The sequence below is a fragment of the Miscanthus floridulus genome, chromosome 5 (assembly GCF_019320115.1).
Source record: "Miscanthus floridulus cultivar M001 chromosome 5, ASM1932011v1, whole genome shotgun sequence".
Classification (NCBI taxonomy): Eukaryota; Viridiplantae; Streptophyta; class Magnoliopsida; order Poales; family Poaceae; genus Miscanthus; species Miscanthus floridulus.
Window position 1 is genome coordinate 52,161,674 of NC_089584.1, and position 23,794 is coordinate 52,185,467.

Sequence of the window (23,794 nt, forward strand, 5' to 3'; positions counted from 1 at the left end):
ATAGTGGTTGCACTCAACATATGACCGATGATCCTCGTATGCTCACCTCACTAGATGAAGGAGTGGATGGTCAAGAAAGGATTACATTTGGTGATAATTCAAAGGGCAAAGTACAAGGGTTGGGCAAAGTTGCAATATCAAATGACCACTCAATTTCAAATGTGCTATATGTTACTTCATTGAGCTTCAACTTGCTATCCATTAGACAATTGTGTGATCTTGGCTTTCAATGCTTATTCACCAAGAAGGAAATGGTTGTATTAAAGAAAGGATGATGAACAAGTCATACTCAAAGGCTTTAGATACAACAATCTATATCTAGTTGATTTTACCTCTAAAGATGCTAACTTGAAGGCATGCTTATTCACCAAAACATCACTAGGGTGGCTTTGGCATAGGAGGCTTGCACATGTTGAGATGAGTACACTCAAGAAGCTATTGAAGAAGGAGTTGGTGAGAGGTTTGAAAGATGTCAAGTTTGAGAAGGACAAACTTTGTAGTGCATGTTAAGCCGGCAAGTAAGTTGCAAACACTCATCCAACTAAAGCTTAAATGTGATAGTTGATGATTATTCAAGATACACTTGGGTGTTCTTCCTTCATGACAAGACCAAAGTGGCCACATGTTTTAAGAAGTTTGCCAAGAGAGCACAAAATGAATTTGATGTGAAGCTCAAAAAGATAAGAAGTGACAATGGGAAAGAATTTGACAACACAAACATTGAAGCATATTGTGATGAAGTTGAGATCAAGCATGAGGTCTCGGCAACCTACACTCCTCAACAAAATGGTGTAGTAGAGAGAAAGAACTGGACACTAATCACCCTTGCAAGAACAATGCTTGATGAGTACAACACACCTCAAGATCTATGGGCAGAAGCTATCAACACCGCACGCTATGCATCCAGCCGTCTATTTCTTCAAAAGTTTCTTGGCAAGACCCCTTATGAGTTGCTCAATGGGAAGAAGCCAAATGTCTCATTTTTTTGAGTGTTTGGTTGCAAATGCTACATCTACAAGAAGCAGCAACACCTAGGGAAGTTCCAAAGATATTGTGATATTGGTTTTCTTATTAGTTACTCATCAAAGTCCAAAGCATATCGAGTATTTAATCATGCCACCGGTTTGGTTGAAGAAACATATGATATGGAATTTGATGAATCTAATGGCTCCTAAGGAGCACATGAGAATCTTGATGATGTAGGTGATGAACCATTGAGGGACTCCATGAAGAACATTACGGTTGGAGACATCAAGCCTAAAGATGATGAAGATGAAGTACAAGTGATTGATCCACCTTCTTTATCAAGTGTGCCACAAGATGATGACAAAGATGGAAGAGTAGAAAATGAAGATACTCATATCTCCCATGATCAAATGGTGGCACAAGCTCAAGAAGTTGATGCTCCACAACCTCCTCCCCAAGTGGTTGATAGAAGAAATTTGCCTCTACTTCAAGCATATCTACAAGATCTCATCATAGGGAGTCCTTCAAAGGGTGCAATGACTCACTCTCAAAAACTTGTTTCATTTGTTAAACATTACTCGTTTGTTTCTTGCATTGAGCCTAAGAATATAGAAGAAGCTCTTCAAGATCCAGATTGGATAAATGCCATGCATGAAGAATTAAACAACTTCACCTACAATGAAGTTTGGACACTTAAAGAGCGACCACACGATGCAAGAGTTATTGGAACAAAATGGGTGTTCCGCAACAAGCAAGATGATCAAGACATTGTTGTAAGGAATAAGGCAAGACTAGTTGCAAAGGGGTTTTCTCAAGTTGAAGGCTTGGATTTTGGAGAGACCTTTGCACCAGTTGCAAGACTTGAAGTCATTCGTATCCTCCTTGCATATGCATCGCATCATGAAATGAAATTATATCAAATGGATGTTAAAAGTGCTTTTTAAATGGCTTCATAAATGAACTAGTATATGTTGATTAACCTCCCGGGTTTGAAGACCCTAGATATCCTAATCATGTTTATACATTGTCCAAGGTGCTATATGGGCTTAAGCAAGACCCAAGAGCTTGGTATGAGCGTCTTTGAGACTTCCTCATTGAGAAAGGCTTCACAATTGAGATGATCAACACCACGCTATTCACCAAGAAGCTTGATGGAGAGATCTTCATTTGTCAAGCATCAAATGAAGACTATTGCAAAGAATTTGATGAATTAATGTCGAAGGAGTTCGAGATGTCTATGATTGGAGAGCTTACATTCTTTCTTGGTTTTTAAGTCAAGCAAATGAGAGAAGGGATTTTCATCTCTCAAGAAAAGTATACCAAGGATCTTCTCAAGAGGTTCAAAATGGATGAATGTAAGCCAATCAAGACACCAATGCCATCTAATGGATATCTCGACCTAGATGAGAGAGGTAAATCAGTTGATCAAACTCTCTACCGTTCTATGATTGGTAGCTTGCTATACTTGATCGCATCTAGGCTCGACATCATGTTTAGTGTGTGTATGTGTGCTAGATTTCAAGCTAGTCCTAAGGAAGCTCACTTAGTTGACATTAAGAGAATCCTTAGATACCTTAAGAACACACCAAGCATTGGCCTTTGGTATCCCAAAGGAGCTAGATTCCAACTAGTTGGCTCTTCTGATTTGGATTATGTTGGTTGCAAAATTGATAGAAAAAACACATCTAGAGGGTGCCATTTTTTTGGTAGATCACTAGTGTCTTGGACCTCTAATAAGCAAAATAGTTTGGCCTTATGCACCGCCGAGGCGGAGTACATTGCCGCGGGCACTTGTTGTGCATAAATCCTTTACATAAAGCAAACTCTTCTAGACTATGGTGTATTTCTAGAAAAGGTACCTCTTTTGTGTGACAATGAGAGCATGGTAAAACTTGCTAACAACCCAGTTCAACACTCTTGCACCAAGCACATAGATATCCATCATCACTTTCTTCAAGATCATGTTGTTAAAAATGATATATCACTAGAAGGTGTAAGGACCGAGGATCAATTGGTGGATATCTTCACAAAACTGTTAGATGAGGCTACCTTTTGTCTATTGAGGAATGAGCTCAATGTGCTTGACTTAAGTAACTTCACTAAAAGATGAGCTTGTGGTGCCCCTTGCATTGCATTGTGATATAAAACATGTTTAATTTTTAGTAATGCACTTAGGGCTTGTCTAACATGGTTAAAATAACCGCCATAAAGCATGTGAAAAAGCTTAACCTTGGAGCAAACTTGACAAGCATCTAGATTTAAATTCAAGTATTGCATTGCATATGCATGTGTGTTGCTTTTGTCGTTTCTTTTCGGTTAAGTTTGAGTGAGGATCATTAGGAGCGTCAAATGCTCCCCCTATCGGTGGACAAACATAGCAGATGCTCAAACCATTAGGAGTGAGGAGCATCAAATGCAATGCTCCCCCTATTGGTGTGCCACATGATGTCTCCTCACTTCTTTTATTGTCTATTTTCTTAAAAAATAATTAAGCCTATGGTAAAATTATTTTAGAAATGAGTGTTTGAGTGAGGATGACTCATACCAGTCCCAACTAGTGCTTAGTTGCTCCTCTTTGTGGTTGGGACTCGATTGGGTGCAGGTCCGGTGAAGACAAACTTCCATTTGGAACTCAGGGAGGCACCGGGCAGGCCATCAGATAGGTACTATTCATGGGGTGGTGCCAGCGCTAATAGTGAAAATCAACCATGGTCACCACCGCTGATGGTGTTCACCGAACAGTCCCAAGCGGTGCACCACCTTGTCACCGCTGTGTTCATAGTAGCTGTCTGGTGACCATTTTGAAGGCATAATACTTTACTCCATCATGTGGGTCTAGCGTGTTAGTTGCCCCTCTCCTTTCTCCTTTTCCTTCCACACCCGCTCCTGTACTCAAATTAGCCACCGCGGCTGCCTTCATATGTCGGTGCTTTGCTCCCAAACCCTAGCCGTTGTGCTCCTCCTCGTGCCTCACCACCGTCTGCCTGAGCTTGCCCTTGCCCATGCCTTCTTTTGCCACAGTCATGGCCACACTCATGTCTCCCGCACGCGCACGCCCTTCTCACTGCCATGGAACCCTAGTGCTGTCGTGAGCTCGTGCACCTCTGGATACCATGCCACATCACACCGCCATTACATCACCAGCTTGAGTGGAGCCCATCTAGTGTCATCCTTCATTCATGTGCGCCATGCTATTGGGACCCTGATCACCCACTCCTCATGGACACTGAGCTTGCCACCATCGCTGCTATATAGCTCACTTGAGCTCGCTTCATCTCCCCTAGCACCCTTGTTGTTGTGCTCCTATGCTCTCTATTCACTGATCAGTGCTCTTTGTGGCTAGCAGCAACATTCCCTAGGGTGAGCATCTTCACTGCCTTGTAGGTGCTCGATGAATTGCCCCAAAGATAAATCCTTGAATTCTGGCTTACTTTCTTCTGTCATTTCTCATTGTAGTGACATGTGAGGCCCTCATAACTTATTTCCTTTGCTGATTGGTCATAGGATCATAGTTTGTCAGGTAGCAAAGCCCTTCATTTCAATTTCTTACCTCAATTGCTTTGCTTTTGATAGGGCACACTTATCTCTAAATGGTTATACATATTCCTATCTACTCTATTCGCTGCAATGTGTTAGAGATTGAGGCACTTGGTCAGTGGGTAGTGGTAGTTGAACTCGGGGCCAAGCCTATGAGTATGGAATAGAGGCCAAACCCCTTGAGTGTCAGATGGACACTGTGAGTTTAGTCAGGGGGAGTTTCAGTGGCAGCTGCAGTTGTCTTGTGATTGACAGTTTGATTTGGTAGTAGTTTTCTGGCAGTTGTGTCTTGTGTCAGTTGATCTTGTAGAGAGTCAGGGGGAGTTTCTCTCAGTTGTAGCTATGGCACGCTCCAAGCGCACCAATCTAGTTCCTCCAGCTAGAGGGGGTGGTGACGGTCAGGACCCTCATCATCCATCGAGATACAAGAGCAAGGCAAAAGTGATTGAGTACACCAAGAAGCAAAAGAGTCAACATCGAGAGGTCAAGCAAGCTCTAGCAGTAGTAGCAGCTTATGACAAAGGTGTGAGAGGTGGTAGGAGTAGTTCTCTGCGCATTGGCCCCACAGCTATAGAGACTCAGCAGATAGAGATGCCTCATCCTTGTCGATCATCTCGTGCACACACCACTATGCACACAACACCAAGTCAGCGTCAACAAGAGCAACCCTGAGGACCCTGAGGACTTGCCTCTAATGCCACTAGACAACACTTGAGAGAGTGAGATGAGTAGGGTATTGAGCAGGTTCAGGACAACAACTGCCTGATTGAGCCTTGGACAACACCAGTCAGTCGCATTCGCTGCTTTAGAAACATGCCAGTTGAGGAGTGGTTACCATAGGAGAGACCCGTTAGCTTTAGAGCCTTTTTGCATGTTGATCTAGGAGTCGTTCTATAGAGTTCAAATAGTTGAGAGAGTTCCTTTGAGGAGTCATAGAGTTTTAGACTTGACTTAACTGAGGAGGGTAGCAGGCACTCAGGAGATTTTAGAGTGCATCACTTACTTGCCAGGTCTAGAACAACTGATGTGCAGATTAGGACTATATGTGGATCAGTGGGTTAGAGTTTTCTATGCTACAGTGTGGATTGATCCAAACTATGAGTTCATGTAGTTCAGGTTTGAGGGAGACATGGGATCTTCGCTAGTGAGATCAAACAGTTGTACAGATTTCTAGAGACGCCAGTGAGATTGCACAGTTTGTGCTATGCTATAGCTGACCCTCCTAGATGCCCTCATGGCGGGACGCCGCCTCCAGCTTCTCACATGGCACCTCTCTTCCGTTCACCATTTGAAGAGGGGTCCCAATGGAGTCTACGGGACATGACATGACTTACTCAGGTCCTTGAGGGAGCAATGAGGAGGACTCTACTTCCATGAGTTGGTTTCAGAGAGGCTCTCACTCACCTCCAGCAGTGGCTACTTGGTGCTCTTGTCTCTCACACAGAGTTCGATAATGTTGACTTTATGCTCCTTTGATGATGAGCACCGTCTTTGGCGTCTCATAGGGGCATGAAATCTTGGTGCTTTAGGTCAAGAGGTGGCGATAACCTAGCTATTGTCAATAGTTTATGTGTTGTGGGTCAGGTCCTACCCAGTGTTTATGTTTTAGTGACCTAGGCCTTGTTGTAACTAAGCACCCCCATAGCTCAGGCCAGAGTGGGGGAGGCTTCTTGTACGGTTCCATTTTTTCCTCTCTTAATGCAATGATACTCAGCTCTCCTGTGTATTTGAGAAAAAAAGAGATTCAGGATGTGATGTTGGATGGTTGCAGGTAGCACTGTTAGCTTCCCTATACTCACTACCTGTCTCACATCTTCCAGAGATTGATCAAATATCCTTAGTACGTTAATACTAGAGACATAGGCGCCAGAGACTTTGGGGTATATAGGCCACCAACACTTGGAGAGGATGCTAGACATAGAGTGCCTGAGCCAGAGGACCAGCTAGAGATAGAGAATCCTAAGGACAAGGGAGTCAGAGACACTGAGCAACAGTTTGGTGGAGATTATGATGATGATTTTGATGATGATGATGACGAGGATGAGGACGAGCCACTAGAGCCGACACGACCACCCCCCACCTCCTAGACCCCATGACCATGAGGCTAGGGTTCCTGTTCTGCTTCACCTGCTGTTCCTCTAGCGACAGACCTTACCATGGCAGCTTTACTTTAGCAAATGATCACTGAGCAGCAGAGATAAGCCACTGAGATATAGAGGATAGTAGCTGAGTAGACATGCCATGAGGCAGAGGCCCATACTAAGTAGGCCAAGCTTGGTCAGTAGATGCTCACTTTGTTTGAGAACATACAAGCTCGGCAAGATTCCTTCTAGGAGCATATGATTGCTAGTGAGGCATGACACTTCTACTACTTCAAGCATATTCTACAGTAGACAGGCATCTAACCTCCACTGCCTCTAGTCTAGATAGTAGCTCCTGCACCGGTTCAGTAGGTTTCACTAGCCCTAGCTATATAGTACAGCGTACTTCAGGGCCAAAGCTTCCCCCAGGTGTCTTCGATCCACCCCATGACCCTTGACTTCTCCTCTCCAGTAGCTTAGGGTGTGGATCCAAGGATTACTGACATGTCTTAGTCTCTCCCGCTTATAGCTACTCAGACATCGTCGGTGATCGTGGCGACTATAGTAGCTAAGACTTCTTAGACAGTCTCCGCCACACACAACCAGGTCACAGGAGAGTCCTCATAGGCAGTGATCCACTCTAGCTCTTGTGCTACCTATAGCTCCACCTCAGACAAGCACCGACAACACTCTTCCTTCCTTAGTTGCCTTGTCTAACCCACCACAATAGGTAGTACTAGTGAGTCAGCCTCCTCCACTTGTTACCATAGAGGCTCCAGCCATAGTTCCAATGATAGTGTCAGTTGCACCGACCATAGTAGCAGCTCCAATTCAGACAGCCCTAGCTATAGAGTCTGCAGATCAGCCAGAGGGAGAGACAGCTCAGAGCTCTGACAGCTCAAACGTTGACTATACTTAGTTCAAGATCTCTCCACGTACTTTAGCACCTGGCACTACTGATCCTACCCCACCTTAGGGCTAGAGGGAGAGACAGCTCAGAGCTCTAATAGCTCTGACGTTGACTACACTCAGTTCAAGATCTCTCCACATACTTCAGCACCTAGCACTACTGATCCTACCCCACCTCAGGACCCTTAGGTTTTGGTGCTTGACGCCAAAGGGAGAGAGGGAGTGAGTATGTGAGATAGGGGGAGAGCTTGTGAGAGGGTTTTGATATTGTTGTGTGCTACTCCCATATTTTGTTGCATGCATGTTTACATTTCCGCAATGCATTGTATTATATGTGTGCTTGCATATGTGGTACCTTTTGAGACATGTGGACTTCTCGTTATATTTATATACCATGTCTCTTTGTTGCTCGTTTATTATGCTTCCGCAATACTCCGATGTTAAACAAGTTTTGTTTTCTTGTACTCGTGCTTATTTCATATACTTTGAGTACATGTTGTGGACTAGGTATGCGTGAACTTGTTCTAACCCCTTTGCTCTTATTACCAAAAGTTCATGCAAACCAAGCGGTTGAAAACCTCAAATTTGTCTTTTACTCATACTCGAGGTTATGTTGTCATTAATCACCAAAAAGGGGGAGATTGAAAGCATCTAGGCCCTTAGTTGGGTTTCAGTGATTAATGACTACACAAGATTGCTATGACTAATGTGTGTTTTGCAAAGGTAATTAAAGTTAGGTCATGGTAATAGTGATTGATTGGGTAAGTATGGTTTTCATGTCTTGTCGATGAAAATTGTTTCGGTTTTCAAAGGGTGGACGACAAGGTTAAGGACGGACTAGCTCTAAGTGTCGTTTGGCTTTGAGAGACACTTATATTAGTTGTAGGACTTTGTTTTTTACTTTGGTCGTACTATTAAGGGGGGCATGGATGGGTAGATTGACCTAGATGTGTCTAGTGAGAAGAATGTGGTGCCCATTTTATAATCTAGCACTAGGTAGCTCAGATGAAGCCCAAGATCAACGGAAGTTGGAAAACAATTCGAAACGACGTTTGAATCGAAGGACTACGCTGTTGGTGGCACCGGACAAGGCGGTGTGCACCACCCTAGGTGCGGGGGTGCCACCACCCTATTTATCCAGAGACTAACCTTTCTCGGTTTATTCTCAGGCGGCCACTGGATAGGGCATTGCCACAGGGGTGACGGTGCCATCATCATATTTATCTAGAGACTTGTTTTCTTTGGTGTTTTGCCTGGAGGGGCACCGGATAGGGTACCACCCTAGGGGTAGCGGTGCCACACCAGTAACGGCTAGTTCAAAAACTAACCGTTAGTGTGGCACTAAACAGGGGGTGGCAATGCGCCACCTTGCTATCCGGTGACCCCGACTTTGCTGAGTTGGAGGGTAACGGCTAGTTCCTTGGCATGGGGCTATTTATACCCCTCTCTCTCGTGCATTGAGGTTCTCTTGCCCATTTGTTCAGCTAAGAAAACCATTTAGTATGCAAGGGAGAGCAAGAGCCTAGGGGGTTGTTGAGATTTGCTAATCCAAGATTAAGGACCTCATTAGTGCATAGAGAGTAGCAAGTGTACATCCACTCTTCTCATTAGGCTTGGTTGGGTCAAGTGAGAGTTCTTGCTTATTACTCTTGGTGATTGCCATCACCTAGATGGCTCGGTGGTGATTGGAAGTTTGGTGATCATCTGGCAGAGCTTGTGAATGACCCAAGTCATCTTGTGAGCGGTTATGGGTGATTCACCATGATGAAGTGTCAAAGTATCAGCTCGTAGAGAACACTTGATCCTTGCACGGATCAAAGGGATCTACACCCTTGCGTGGGTGCTCCAATGAGGACTAGTGGTGAGTGGCGACTCTCTGGTATCCTGGAAAAACATCACTGTGTTCATTTCCCTCTCTTTACTTTGAGCATTTACATTTGAGCAATTCAATTCATGTCTTTACATTTTTAGAATTGCCATGCTAGAGTATTATTGGAACCTAGGGTGCAAAACTTTTATGCGGTAGAACTTTTAGGCACAAGGGGTGAAATAGGCTCAGTGTAGGGCTTAATTATTGTAAGAAATCTAGAATTAGCTCAATTCACCCCCTCCCCCCTCTTTGCTATCTTGATCCTTTCAAACAGCAGACTAGGGAAAGCAAATTGATCTCAAAGTGTGAGAAGCAGATTGAGGAGCTCACCAGCCAATGCACTATGAAGTCCAATGATCTTTGTTTTGCCAATGTGGAGGTCGACAGACTTAACACAACTTCTCAAAAAGGCTACAGAATTCAAGAGTCTTGGTAATATCTAGACTTTGGACTTCTCGAGTATCATTTGCAGCCTTGTAGCTTTCAATAAGTAAACAACGTATGGACACCTTTATTGCAGTTGCTTGTTAATAAATAACCAATGTTTCATTTAATTATTGCAGTTGCCCAGTGTGAAGATTACAAATTGATGTACAATGAAGAGATGATCAAGTGGAAACAACTTCACACATTCTTTAGGAGACAAGATGGTATTTATTCATTCAATTGTTTGCACTTACTCATTTATTCATTCAAAATGTATCTAGGAATGCATTTTGTCTTTGGCAACTATTTTAGGAAATATTACGGTGTTCTATCAATGTCGGTCCTTAAGCAAAGGAGGGGTGTCATCAGGCCACAAACGTGTAGAGGATTTCCATGGATCCATTGATGGGATATCATTGTAATTGCAAACATTGGAACAACTAAAAAGACATTCAAGTTTGATAGAGTGTTCACACCAGGGGATGATCAAGGTATATTAGTGATAACTTTGGTGTTTTAATGAGGCTGTACTCCTTTTTCTTTAGAGTTGTAATCTTGTCACCATGTTACATATTTAATTGTTTGGCTAACATCAAAATTGCTAGACATTATTTTGTTCCGCTAAACAACTTCTCTTGCATGAATTCTATTGTTTAATGTGCAACTCAAACTAATAAGTAGATGTTGTGTACACCGACATGTCTCCACTAGTCACTTCTGTCTTAAATGGCTACAACATATGCATCTTTGCCTATGGATAGACAAGAATGACTTTTACCATAGAACCGAGAGTTATAGGGGTGTTAACTCTAGAACTCTGGAACAACTGATCAAGATTGCAACAGATAAGTCATACGCGATACTTCATTTCTCTTTCCTCTCCTTTGCAATCCTGATCAGTTCTTCCAGAGTTCCATAGTTAACACCCCTATTACTCTAGGTCCCTTCCATGGTTCCTATTTGTCCATAGGCAAAGATGCATACGTTATAGCCATCTAAGATAGAAGTGACTAGTGGATACGTGTCGGCGTACACAACATCTGCTCATTAATTCGAGTTGCTGATTAAACAATAGAAATCATGCAAGGGAAGTTGTTTAGTGGAACAATAGAAATCATGCAAGGGAAGTTGTTTAGTGGAACATAATAATGTCTAACAGTTTTACTGTTTAGCCAAACAACTAAATGTGTAACATGGTGACAACATTATAATTCTAAATAAAAAGGAGTACATCTCATTCAAACACCAAAGTTATCACTAATATACCTTGATCATCCCCTGGCGTGGACATTCTATCAAACTTGAATGTCTTTTTAGTTGTTCCACCGTTTGCAATTATAATGTTCCCATCGATGGATCCATGGAAATCCTCTACACATTTTTGGCCAACTGAAAAATAATTATTATGGCTTGGTGCTAAATATAGTAACAGGTATATTAAAACATACACAAGTAAATAAACTCATAATTAGTTACCTTTATTTGCAACAGATGGAAGGACTCCTAATGTTGGGAAACATTCGTTACTTTGGAGCAACAACTTAACAGGAGGTAGCAGTCAGTGTTAACAAAACAAAAATTAAATGAAGAATAAAAAAGAAGTGCTAGACCATCAATGAATGTATAGATTAGATCCAAAGAAAATACGAATCAATTTAGTGAGCTTATGTCAATTTGTTAACCTCTTTGAATCTCTAAACGCATGGCCATTTCAAGTTCAAACAATATGGAAGCATTATTTACTGAACCATAAGCCAGTATGCAGACATGATGTTTTTTTGAAACATTATAAAACAAAATAATTTTTTGGTCAGACCAAGGATCAATAAAAATCTGCAACACCGAGCTACTCTCAATTGATCTAGACAATTCAATGAATGGAGTAATAAGTTGGTTATGAAATCTTAAAATTGTTGAGCTATCAGACTTTATAATTTGAAATTAATGTGAACCAAAATTAATAGGTAACCTTAAAAATAAGCATTGTTTAATCAACCAAAAGAGAATGAAATGAATTAATCTGCATGTAGCTAGAGCTTCACTATTTCATATCTCCACAGCCCAATGAAAGGAAAAGCTAGCTAACTGATTGCGTGGTACGAAAATCTACTATTCCGGAGAACAAGATGAATCTGACCACGCAAAATACAATAAGTTAGTGATCAGATTGAACATGCCAACAAATATATTAAAATGAAAAGGTGAAAATGCAGACGATGAGCTGGCAATTCTTTTACACCAGGGAGCTACTACTCATGTTACTAAAGTACCATGAAACTCTGAAGCTATGCAGCTGGTTCTTTGCTCTCAACTATCTGCGGTCAAGCTCTATATGCAATTCTTGTTCTATATGCAAAATCCCACACACTTATTTCTAGATAGTGTATAGGAACCACGGCAAGTGTCATCCATTAATAATGATTAAATGAACATAAACCACTATTGATGTTATGAGGAGATACCCTTAAAACCATTCAATCTCGCAAACTTGTTGCTAAATAGGTTGCATCATTTTATACAATATAAATATACAAGAAACTTAAGCATCACAAAACTTTTGAATATTTAGCAGCACTAAAACAGATTGTCTTGACCATCTTATAGGTCTGGAAATTAAAACAGATTGTCTTGACCAGTTTAAATAAAGCATCACAACACTGCTTGATATATTCAGCAGAAATCAGACCTAGCATTCAGCTTCTGTTACAACTAATTGGACCTAGCATTTAGCCTTGTTACCACTAATTAGACCTAGCATTCAGTCTTGTTACGACCCCATTGTTGGTCCCTCGGCTGCCCAGCACAGGTAAGCAATAAGCTTACCAGCACATTCACTCACTATGGATAGAGGTATAAGAAGATATTGAGAACAACTGACGCACACACAGCACAAGCCCGGCGCTGGCCGAAAACTCTGCTTCTAGATGTGGCAAACTGAACTGTTTTGCTGTATTGCCTTTGGATAGAATATATACAACTCTAGCTGTACCTCTATCAGGTACACAGTTGTTGGTGAGTACACCAACTACCTACTACCGGAGTACAAGAGTACACCAACTACCCACTCCTAAGGTACAGAGTACACCAACTACCTACTCTTAAGGTACAAAGCTTAGCCCAGCCATCTTCACTCTACATGGCTGAAGTAAGCCACTACTACTATGGCCTACTGCCTTACTGCTACAGCTACAGAAGCCGGTCGGCAGAGCCGATCAGTCTCCAACTCCCAACAGGGAGTGGTTGGCCCAGCGGACCATTCTCCAACAATGAAGAAACAGGAGCAACAGATTACGTCTTACATCCATCATTGAACAACGGAGACACCAACCTATAATTTGCAATGTTTTAATTTACTATTTGGGTCGTAAACTGAGATCCTGACCCAAATCAACTGTTTATATGTTGCTGCAGTGTTGCCTGTTGGTGTAGGGTAGTCGTATCCTTGTGGTGCAGTATGCAGTGGTTGCCTATGGCAAGTGCTATCTTCTCTATCTCTCTAGTCGCTAGCCGCAAGCAACAGGCTAGTAACAGAGCTAACCATAGGAGATACAGATGCATGGGGACAAGTCTAGGAGAAGTTATGTACCTGGTGCCTCTGGTGGGAGATCTCGTTGGGTAATCGTGGTGTTCTCATCTGCAGGTATCTGTACCCCTATAAAACAACAGCTAGAATTATCCTATATCCACCCCATAATCACTTGCCCCACAGAGATGATCTTGACTATGTCCACACCACCAAATGTACCAGAGATACACTATCATAACAAACGTACGCACCAAATTATCTCTCATCTATTCTCTCTCCTTGCTTAACCAAATCCAATGGCCAACCTTTAATGGATCTCCACCTCCCCCGTCGAGGGCCCTTCCTTCGCCTCTAGCCCCACACCCGCACACCAGGCGGCCACAGTTCGATCCCTCCCACAGGTTGCTTTTTTTTGAAAAAACGAAACATCCTCTCCTCTCCCCTCCCGTCACCTTTGGATTTCCACCGCCGACACCTTGGTCTAGCTCTGTGCGGCCTTCCTAGCTTCGGCGGCCACCTCCGGCTCGCCGGCGTTGGACAAATCCGGTTCCCCTCTACCACCCCACACCCTTCTTCTTCCTTATTGATCGGAAAAGGTTCTTTGTAGGGTTTGATTGTCTCACCAGCCTTTGACGGCGGCACAGGCGCGGCTGCCACCGTGGTGCGGGAGAAGACGGCGGTGCTCGTCCGCAACCTCTGGGGCGACCTATGGGCGCTGGTTGATGCCGCGCTGGACACGGCTGTGCCAGACCACCTTGATGAGCTGCACGCACGTCGCGATGGCATTGTCGACCGCCTCTACGTCGCCGCCGCTGGCTGTAGCAACTGTGAGCGTCCGCCACCTATTGCCGCTTTAGGGGTGGCGGGGTTGGACGGAGACGAGGTGGCACCGGCTTGTTCAGTGGCAGAGATAGAGGCTGGCGCGCAAGCTGGAGGCATGGAGGAGCAGGCTGACGCGCAATATACCACATGCCTATGTCCCACATCCAACTTACTGGATCAATCAAGGTAAAACCTTTGTCTAATTTAAGAGGATTATTATGCCTATGTTTCCCATTATCTTCAGTATCGAATCTTTTTTATGGTTTTGGATTTCTCCCCTACTTCAAAGGAGCAATGACCGCTGAGTCATCGAGGTGGACCCGAGTGTGTGACGCAGGTTAAGCTTCATGAGCTGGCACACGAACGCTTGAAACTTGAAGTTGGCTGGGACAGTGAAATCTCAAGGTACATGGTGGCAGGCATCATTTTAATCGTTCAACAAAATGCAGATCCATTTTGTCAAAAGGAATTTCTGATCATACGTTTATTTGCACAAATAATTGTTGCAATGTAATTGTTTAAAAAGGAAAACACCGGAATGAAATGTTCGCTATCAAATTTTGAAGGTTACCAGTTTGTGAAACATTTTTAGTCTGCAGTAAGGCATGATCAAACTATGGGGATGACATACGCCGGTGTTTCCTTGAATTTTATGCAGCCCGTGGCCACAAGATCCTCTTGAGCTCATCTTGTGCCGGATGACCCTCAATTCAAGCCTATATTTCTTGGCAAGGTGCAACTTTCATATTGTGTTCATTGAAGGCTTGTGCGCTTGTGAAATGTGGCACCACATAAGAACAAACACTTGATTTATGAACTACGCTTTTAATGTGGTCAATAAAATTTGAAATGTTGCACAAAATGGCTAAGTATCAATGACAGCACCTACAGGGATATCTAATTTTGGGGATTAGGGATGCGAGAGCTTGTTTGGTAATTTTCTAATATGAACCAATAGATCCTTAGAAATCAAAAGATTGACCTCACTCATCTCCTGGTTCAAAGTTGCACATATATTTTTTATAGAAAATTGTTAGGTCCATTCTTGGCTTTCTTTTATGACACATGCAAGTTATTTGCAAACAATTAAAAGGTAAAACTTCACTGTTGCAAGGGTGTTTACTAACTATTTATACACAAGCGGTTACTAGAAACAAAAGAATAAGCTATGGAGCATGATCCTATATTTTCTTTTCTACTAGATCTGTAACAATAATAATATGCCAACTATGATCAATAGAGTCGTGACTTTCAGACTCGAATTGTATTTACCAATCTGTATTTAGTTCTTTGATTTTACAAGGTTTGAGTATATATTTTCCATTCTCTTCTATTTAGGTACGGATTACCTACAGAAAGGTTGTGGATTAGTGTTTTTGAAGATGACAAAGAAGCATTCCACATCTGGCACAATGAGGTCAGCTATCTAAAGTTTATAAATGTCTTCAACCATATTCCACTGCCAATCTAGGCTAGGAGTACAAGAGCGTTGTGCACAATTAGAGGGGAGGGAGGGAGGGAGTGAGGAAGGGAGGGAGCAACAATAACAGTGAACTGTAGTAGAAGCAAGAGTAGAGATAATCTTCTGATTCATTAATCATCTTTAACTGTCAAAGCATGCATACTCTGTTCGGGAGATGCAATGGCTATATTTTGTAACATCGGAGATGCTGGACCTGGAAAGATATTTGTTCCTTTTTATTATATAAGTTGTAGCTTTGCAGTATGAGTGAAAGATTTTATATTTGTTCTTTTAGGAAGGTTGGTGTACCAAAGGAGCGGATAAAGAGGAGAATTTTTTTTTTATTTTTAACACCTTTTGTAAAATAATTTTAAATCTAACACTATTTTATTTTTTTCCAAAACTAACACTTTTTCCCATGCCTATTTCCCTAGCGTGGCGAAACGCCTATGACGTGCCATGCATGGTGGCGCGGCGAGAGGGATGACATGGCGATAACCGGGGCGCTGACCGGTGACGTGGCAGGGTCTGCCGCGCCACTGATCTTGGTGCGGCGCCACCACGCCATCCCTCATGGCGCGGCAGTCCTAGGTAAATATTGCCCGCGAGCCACCCTCCCTCTGTCTGCCTTAGCGCGGTTGGTGACTTCCGCACCGCGCCCTCCCGCCACTCCCAAGTGTTGTCGGTGCCCGGCCCTCCATTGTCACCTCCCTCCCTCCCTTACCTTCCATTCCTTGGCAGCCTCCCTCCCTCCTCGGCCTCGTTCAAGGTAATGACACACTTTTTATTTTTGTTTGAATGGTGGATTGAAATATTATGAATGGGAGTTAAGGTTAGGAGGAAAATTATGTTTGGGAACTATGGGCTATGGTTTGGAGGAAGATATTAGTTTGATTTTGTCAATGTTAAGGTTAATTATTTAGTTAGAAGTATGTTTACCATGTATATTTTTATTGCTATAAGTGTTGGTTATATTATTTGAGTTGTAATGCAAATGATTACATTTTACATTAATTTGCATTGTTTTGATTGATGTTTAATTTGAACCGTTTTATTAGATGGAAGACATATTTCGTGAGCAGTTGTGGTGAAAACAGGGTTGTCCTAGAGAATTGTACCCCGATGAGTCTAGCAAAGATGCCCCCGTCTCTCCTGACCTCCCTATCCCTAACTGTGACTGTGGTCATCCAGTCGACATGTTTCAATCGAGACATCCGGACACAGCGGCTCGTTGCTTCTACACATGTAGTCGTTTTAATGTCGGTAATTGTTTCTGTATGTTTTTTTCTTCATTTGTATTACTAGATTACTAATATTTTGTTGGAATTTTGTTGTGTAGGCCCATGAGAGGTGCTTTTTCTTTCAGTGGATCGATGATGCAGACAAGTTTGACCCTAGGTACCTCCTTTTCGACGATTGGTGGAGAGGGCAACATCTACGAGAGCACTTCGAGCAGTGGGTTCCACCTCCCCCTAACTCCCCTCCAATGATGGCTAAGGAGAAGCACTTAGCCGTAGTTAGATGACTCGAGGAACCTCCTCTATGCGATTGCGGAGATCGAAATAAGCATGAAGTAAGTGCAAAGTGTATGTGTTGAAATATTGAGATATATGTGTTCATGTACTAATGTCACCTTATTTAGGTGTTTTCAATGGTGAAGTGTCATTTCAAGGAGTGGTTGCATGGTCCTAAGAACCAATGGCCGGAAGAACCACCAAAGGTTAAGGAAAAGAAGAAAGAAAGGGTAATTTATAAAGCACCTCCTGTCATGTACGAATGTGGTGTTAAATCCAGCTATGGCCTAGTCCCTTCGGAGCTTGGAATAGGCCATTATTGCGGCCATATGGTTGACTATGATGAGGTTAGTTAGTTTTGTGGTAAACATGAAATCATATTTTGTTTCTTTTGCTAAGACATATATGATATATTTTTTCGTTTGAACAGAGCACTAGAAAATACAGGTGGGAATGTTATGATGGTCAAGCTAAGTTCTTGGATGAACTGAAGGGGAGGCAAGTAATTGCACGGAAGAGGGGATATGGACCTGACTACGTCAACCTATTCGTTAAACATCACAAAGACAAGATGCGTGAGTTTGCTAGACAGCGTGGTATTCGTAACCCGATCGATGTTGGGCTTGACAAATAGGGATTGAAGAGATGGAGGGTGTTAGAGGAGGAGAGGGCAAGCAAGGAGGCAAGGGAGGAGACAAGAGTACAGATACAGGTCTTGAACAAGCATGTTGTTGCATTATGTGCCAGTGAGTGCTTGAAAGCCTTTTTTCGTTGCCTGATTTTAAATATAATATAATCACGTTGCTAACTAATTGCATTTTATACATGAAGGGATTGGATGCAACGAGGACCATGATGGAGAGATGGCTCGAGCAAGGTATGAGGAAAAGAAGTTAGATGAGCATAGAACACGAGTTGGTCGCACCGTTCAATCACCAATTGTGTTGTCTGATGAGGGAAAGGAGGATGAGGACGACACTGCCAGACTGAGCAAGCTCATCGCTCTAGTAGAGGTGGGCTTGCAGATAGAGGAGACTGAGGATGACACTGGTAGACTAAGCGAGCTCATCACTCTAGCAGAGACTGGCTTGTAAGTGGAGGAGGCTGAGGACGACACTAGCAGACTAAGCGAGCTCATCGCTCTAGCAGAGGTAGGCTTGCAGGTGGAGGAGGATGACGATGTGTTCTTCACTTAGGCCATAGAGGCCACAAATGAAGCAGAGGCTGCTTACTACAAGCAACACATAGGTCAGGGCAATGCAGGTGAGCCTAGCCACATGAACAAGGAGGAAGAGAACGCGTTCTTGTCTTAGGCCGTAGATGAAGCGAAGGCCGCTTACTACAGACGAAAGGCAGATTAGGGCAATGCAGGTAACCCTAGCCACAGCAAGAGGGTTGTGGTAGAGGATTAGTACTCGGATGATGAGATGCTTAATTAGTGTGTTTCTGACTGAGGGTTTTTTATTGCGTCGTCTGTTAGTTCCATGGTTTATTAATGATCAATGTAGCTATGTACTAGAACTTTCATTGTGTTGTCTTATTTTCCATTTGAACTATTGATGTATTGTACCCATGTATCATGTACTTGGATTACCCATGGTTGATCTTAAGTGATCCCATCCATTTGTCACCCTCCGACCCAAGTTTTGCCGCGCCATAGCCCATGGCACGGCACTGACACGCCAAGGCCCATGGCGCGGCAGGACCTAGACATAGACAGAAGCCGACCAGCCTCAATTGCAATTGAACAGGAGCTGCTGTCAGTGCTGTAAACAACTACAAGTGCTGCCGCGACGCATTGAAACGAATATGAAGCAAATAAATGGAGTTCGTGCACAAGTTGACAAGTTGCCACATAACATTTTCATTGGTTCATGAGTCTACAAGTTTCAGACAACAATATTCGTTCGACATAAGTTCGACATAACCAACTAAGTCCTAGCAGTATAAGGATCCATCGGACGCCTCTGTCTCTTTAGATTTGTAGACAACATAGTGGGAGTGTAGCCAACATCATTGTGGGGCCTCAAAGGAGGTAAGGGCACCTTTGCGTCGGTGTCAGTTGAGAAGTGTGCTCGGTGCGGGTCATCGTATTCCACCTCAAGAAAGGGGGTACAACTAGTGCTGCGTGGGAGGGGCCATCCTATTACAAATTGATAAACAAAGGGTTAGAGTATTCAAATTAACAATATTCAAATTAGCAAAGCACATGTATATATTCAAAGTAACATTAACAGATATATTAAACAACTTCACTAGGAAAATAAGCAACTTTTATGTATAGACATGTTGCCCTCATCTTCTATGCCTGCTAGCCTTGTGACTATGGTTTTTGCAAACGGAGAAAAGATTCCTACCACGAGTCTCGTTGAAGTCTCCCTCTCCGTACATGTCTTCGTCGTACCCTCTCATAGCGTCCATGTCCCCCTTAAGTCGCTTCTTCTTCCTCCTATCCTTCCCTACCTTCATTAGATCCGGATGCGGCATGTAGTCATAACCATTATAAGGTGACCATTATGTTGGGTCAAGGTATGACTCAAAGCTCATCTCCCAAATACTAATGGTGTTCGAACGGAGATACACGGGTGACATATATAGCAGATCCTCAAAGTTGTACCCGCGAACCCTACAGGCCATGATCATATGAGAGCAAGGGGAATGCATGATCTGTGGGACATTGCAACTATACTCTACCTTTTCAAGATCAACTCGGTAGTTTCATCCACCATAACGTTCGCCGCCCAAGCTTGTGCCACCCTTGCCCCATACACTAAAGATATGGTGACGGGGTCCATACGGCTCAGTGGTGTGCTGCTTGACCAATTGCTTGGCCTGCTCTGGCCTTTCCAAAATGCCCCTGCTTAGCTATATTCCTCTGTGCAAGTTCCCACCACTTGACAAAATATTTGTTGCACTTATGAAAGGAGAACTTAATAATTCGAGACACAGGCAACGATCGAACTCTGGTGAATACACGGATGAAGGACTCTGAGAAGTTAGTGGTCATGATGCCATACCTGAAACCCCCCTCGTCATATGCTAACGACCACTGAGCCTCCTGTTCCATCTGCGCCTCTAACCAGGCCTTTCCCGCTTCATTTAGCATCTTGTCTAGCTCTCTCTTTATCTCCTAGAGCATTTACCTTGTCACATACCTCCTGCTTCCTCTAATGCTACCAAAAATTAGTAATAAAGTGTCTCATGCACCATATATGCACTAGAGGCGGGAACCCATATATATGCTCAGCTACAGCATTAAGAAGCCCTAGGTGATGGTCCAAGATCAAACATATAGTGCGAGATGGGCCAAGCACTTGTACACGTAGAAGCCGCATGAACCATGACCATGATTCATTGTTCTCTCCCTCTACCAAAGCAAATGTCATGGGTACTATCTGGTCCTCAAGATTAACAGCAGCAACCATCATCAAGGTGCCCCTGTACTTTCCTATGAGGAAAGTGCCATCAATAAGTACGACTGGTCGACAAAACTAGAATGTATGTTCTATTTGTACGAATGACTAGAACACACGATAGAGGACATGCCTCAAGGGGTCTCGAAAACACATCCCTCTAGTGTCCACAAACCATTTCAAGCCGAGGTTGTAGTAATGCATTGCACATAAGATGTGGGGCACCCTGTTGTACGCTTCCTCCCAACTACCCCATTGAATCGCCATGGCAATTTGCTTAGCACGCCAAGCCTTTCTGTACATCACATCGTACTTAACGAATCCAGATATAGACTGTTGTAAAGAAGACATTGAAATGTCGTTATTGTCATCAACGAGCCCCAATATACGATAGGCAAGGTAACATGCAGTGAGCTGCTGATGATTTTCCTTCCCCCTATTTGTTAGGCAAGTGTGGGGTTTGACAACTTTACTTATCCTCCACTTGCCATCACTCTGTCTCTTTCGTGCATTTAACCTCCACATACAACCGTTTTTGGATATCACGTGGTACCTCAACTCCTGGTCCGAATGAATGATGTTGTACGGACTATGGTGATACACAGCATAGTCCTGAAGGAAGAGCTTCATCTCTGACATTGTATTGAATATCATCCCCTTCCTATGGGTTTCTTTCTCATGGTCATACAATGATTTCCTACACATCTGGAAACCGGTGTCACAAATTGTCATATCTGTCATGCTGACATCCCTATAGTTTGGAACACCCCTGAAAGGTACGTTCATCGACCTTAGTTGCTCAAGCTCAGTCGTTGTGTAAGGTGGTGGTGGAACATACTACTGTACTTCGCTAATTCTACCCCATGAATCATAGGGGGTATCATCTGCTAGCAAATCTATGACTAGTCTACCCTGAGCCTGGATAGCATGCAAAACCTCAGTTGGTACTGGTAATGGCATACCATGAACAGGTACTGGCATGGCATCAACCGGTGTGGGCATAGCATGTCTATCTCCCTGGTCACCATTTGAATCGTCCGAATCACTGCTAACTACATCACCGATCCTATCCTCCTCCTACTCCTCTTCTAGTTCGAACTCATTCACATTGAAATTATTGCTTATACAGCCTACTTGACTTGAATGAAACTGCTCCAATGTCAACTGACTGTTCAAATTCATGTTACCCTGAGCTGCTTCCCCTTCGACCCCCAATTCTTGCTCATTGCCTCCAACACCGTCAATGGACGGCCCGTCCAGGACACCCTGCATCTTGTACCCATTCTCCACCACCACCTCAGCTATGGGCACATTGAAACCTTGGAGCACCCTAGTGTAGTAGGACCAGTGAGCAGGGTCGCGCAAGGGCATGAGGACATAGTGTGCCCTAGTCTTTCCAGTATCAAACCTCCCCTTTAGTGTGAAATCACTGTCAAACTTTACATTCAGATGGACACAAAGGTCATTGAAGCTAGGAGGTTCATCAAACCATTCTAATTCTTCTTCCATATCCTCAAACATACCGTCTTCTCTTCTAACATTTCCTCCGTAAAAAACTCTAACACAACAATCCATTTACAAAAGCATTTTAAGAAACTTCATCAAGTCGTCGAAATCATCGTACGTAATGTCCATAGTAATATTAATACCTATTCTAACTATAACTATACTAACTAATCTAATATTAACATCTATACAAGGCTAACTACAACAACTAATGTATAACTAGACTTACTAACTGTACTAACTTTACTATCTATACTAACTTACTATATTGCCTATACTAACTAAACTAACTAACTTTACAAACTATACTAACTATACTTTACTAATTATACTAACTTTATTTATTTTACTAACTTACTATACTAACAATATCAATTCAATCAACAAATGCACTAGGGGAGTACCTCGCGGCAGCGGCGCTCGTCCTCGCAGCAACGGCGCGGTAGACCAGGCCGAGAGGCGCGAGCGCTGGCCTCATCGGCGGCGGCGGGTGGCGCGCTGGTGTTCGTGGCACGGCCGGCGCGTGTGGACGTGGCGGGAGTGGCGCGTCGGAGTGCGTGGCGCGACGGGTGGCGAGCGGCCGTGGCCGACGGCAGGTGAGGCGGGCAGGCACGGCGACGAGCACGCGCGACGGGCAGGCGCGGCAGGCAGGCAAGCAGGCAGGCACGATGGCGGGTAGGCGCGGCGGGCGCGAATGCGTGGTGGGCGCGGCAGGCAGGCGGCCAGGCGCGGCAGCCGGCAGACGCGGGCGGGGGTGGCAGCCACGTGCACGTAGGCGAGCGGCGCGGGCGTGCGTGCGGTGGGCAGGGCATGGCGCCACGGGACTGCGCCGCGGACCTTTAGCCGGCTCTGCCGCACCACGGATCAGGGCGCGTCACTGCTGCGCCAAGATCGGTGGCGCGGCAGACCCTGCCACGTCACCGGTTAGCGCCCCGGTCGTCGCCACGTCATCCCTCTCGCCGTGCCACCATAATGGCGCGGCACATGCATTTCGCCACGCCAAGAAAATAGACGGGGTAAAAGTGTTAGTTTTGAAAAAAAAACAGTGTTAGATTTAAAATTAATTTACAAAAAGTGTTAAAAAATTCTAAAGAGGATGGGTGCGGAAAATAACTTTTGGACTAGCGGCGCAACCAGATCCTGAGAGAGGATTATCAGATGCGGTGTGTAAAGATTCTATGGTTTAGTGGCTAAGAGATTTATAATATGATTTTTTTTTTGTGTTTTATCTATAAGAGATTATCTGATATATGAAATTAGTGATATACGTATAGTTGTGTGCATGATTTGGACGATGATAGCCGATTCATTGAAATAGCCGGTCAACGAGGTGTTACTGTTGATATCGAGGGATATAGTTTTGGTTGTTAGATCTGTGTTACCAGATATCATCGTAGCGTTAGCATAGATAATATACTGGTGTACTACAGTAGCACAGTTGTGGAAGGTGAGGAAAGCAGCGGCAAGGGGGACAGCAACCTAGGACGATGCCGGCTATCAGGCCGCCACCACCACACTTAGCTGCAGCGGATCGAAGAAATGTGGGATGCACGATTGCAGGTTCACTCACCAGATACTGCAGAAGGCTCGATCGTTCTCCTTTTCTCGGTGATTTCCTTTTGCTCGGCCCGATTCCTTTTTGCTCGACTCGATGATACAGCCTTCAGCGCAAGGATTTGCTCGGGCGTGACCGAGGCGGCGGAGGAAGGCTAGGTGAGGGTGTGATCGATTCTTTTCTCCACTCAATTCCCCTTTTGCTCCA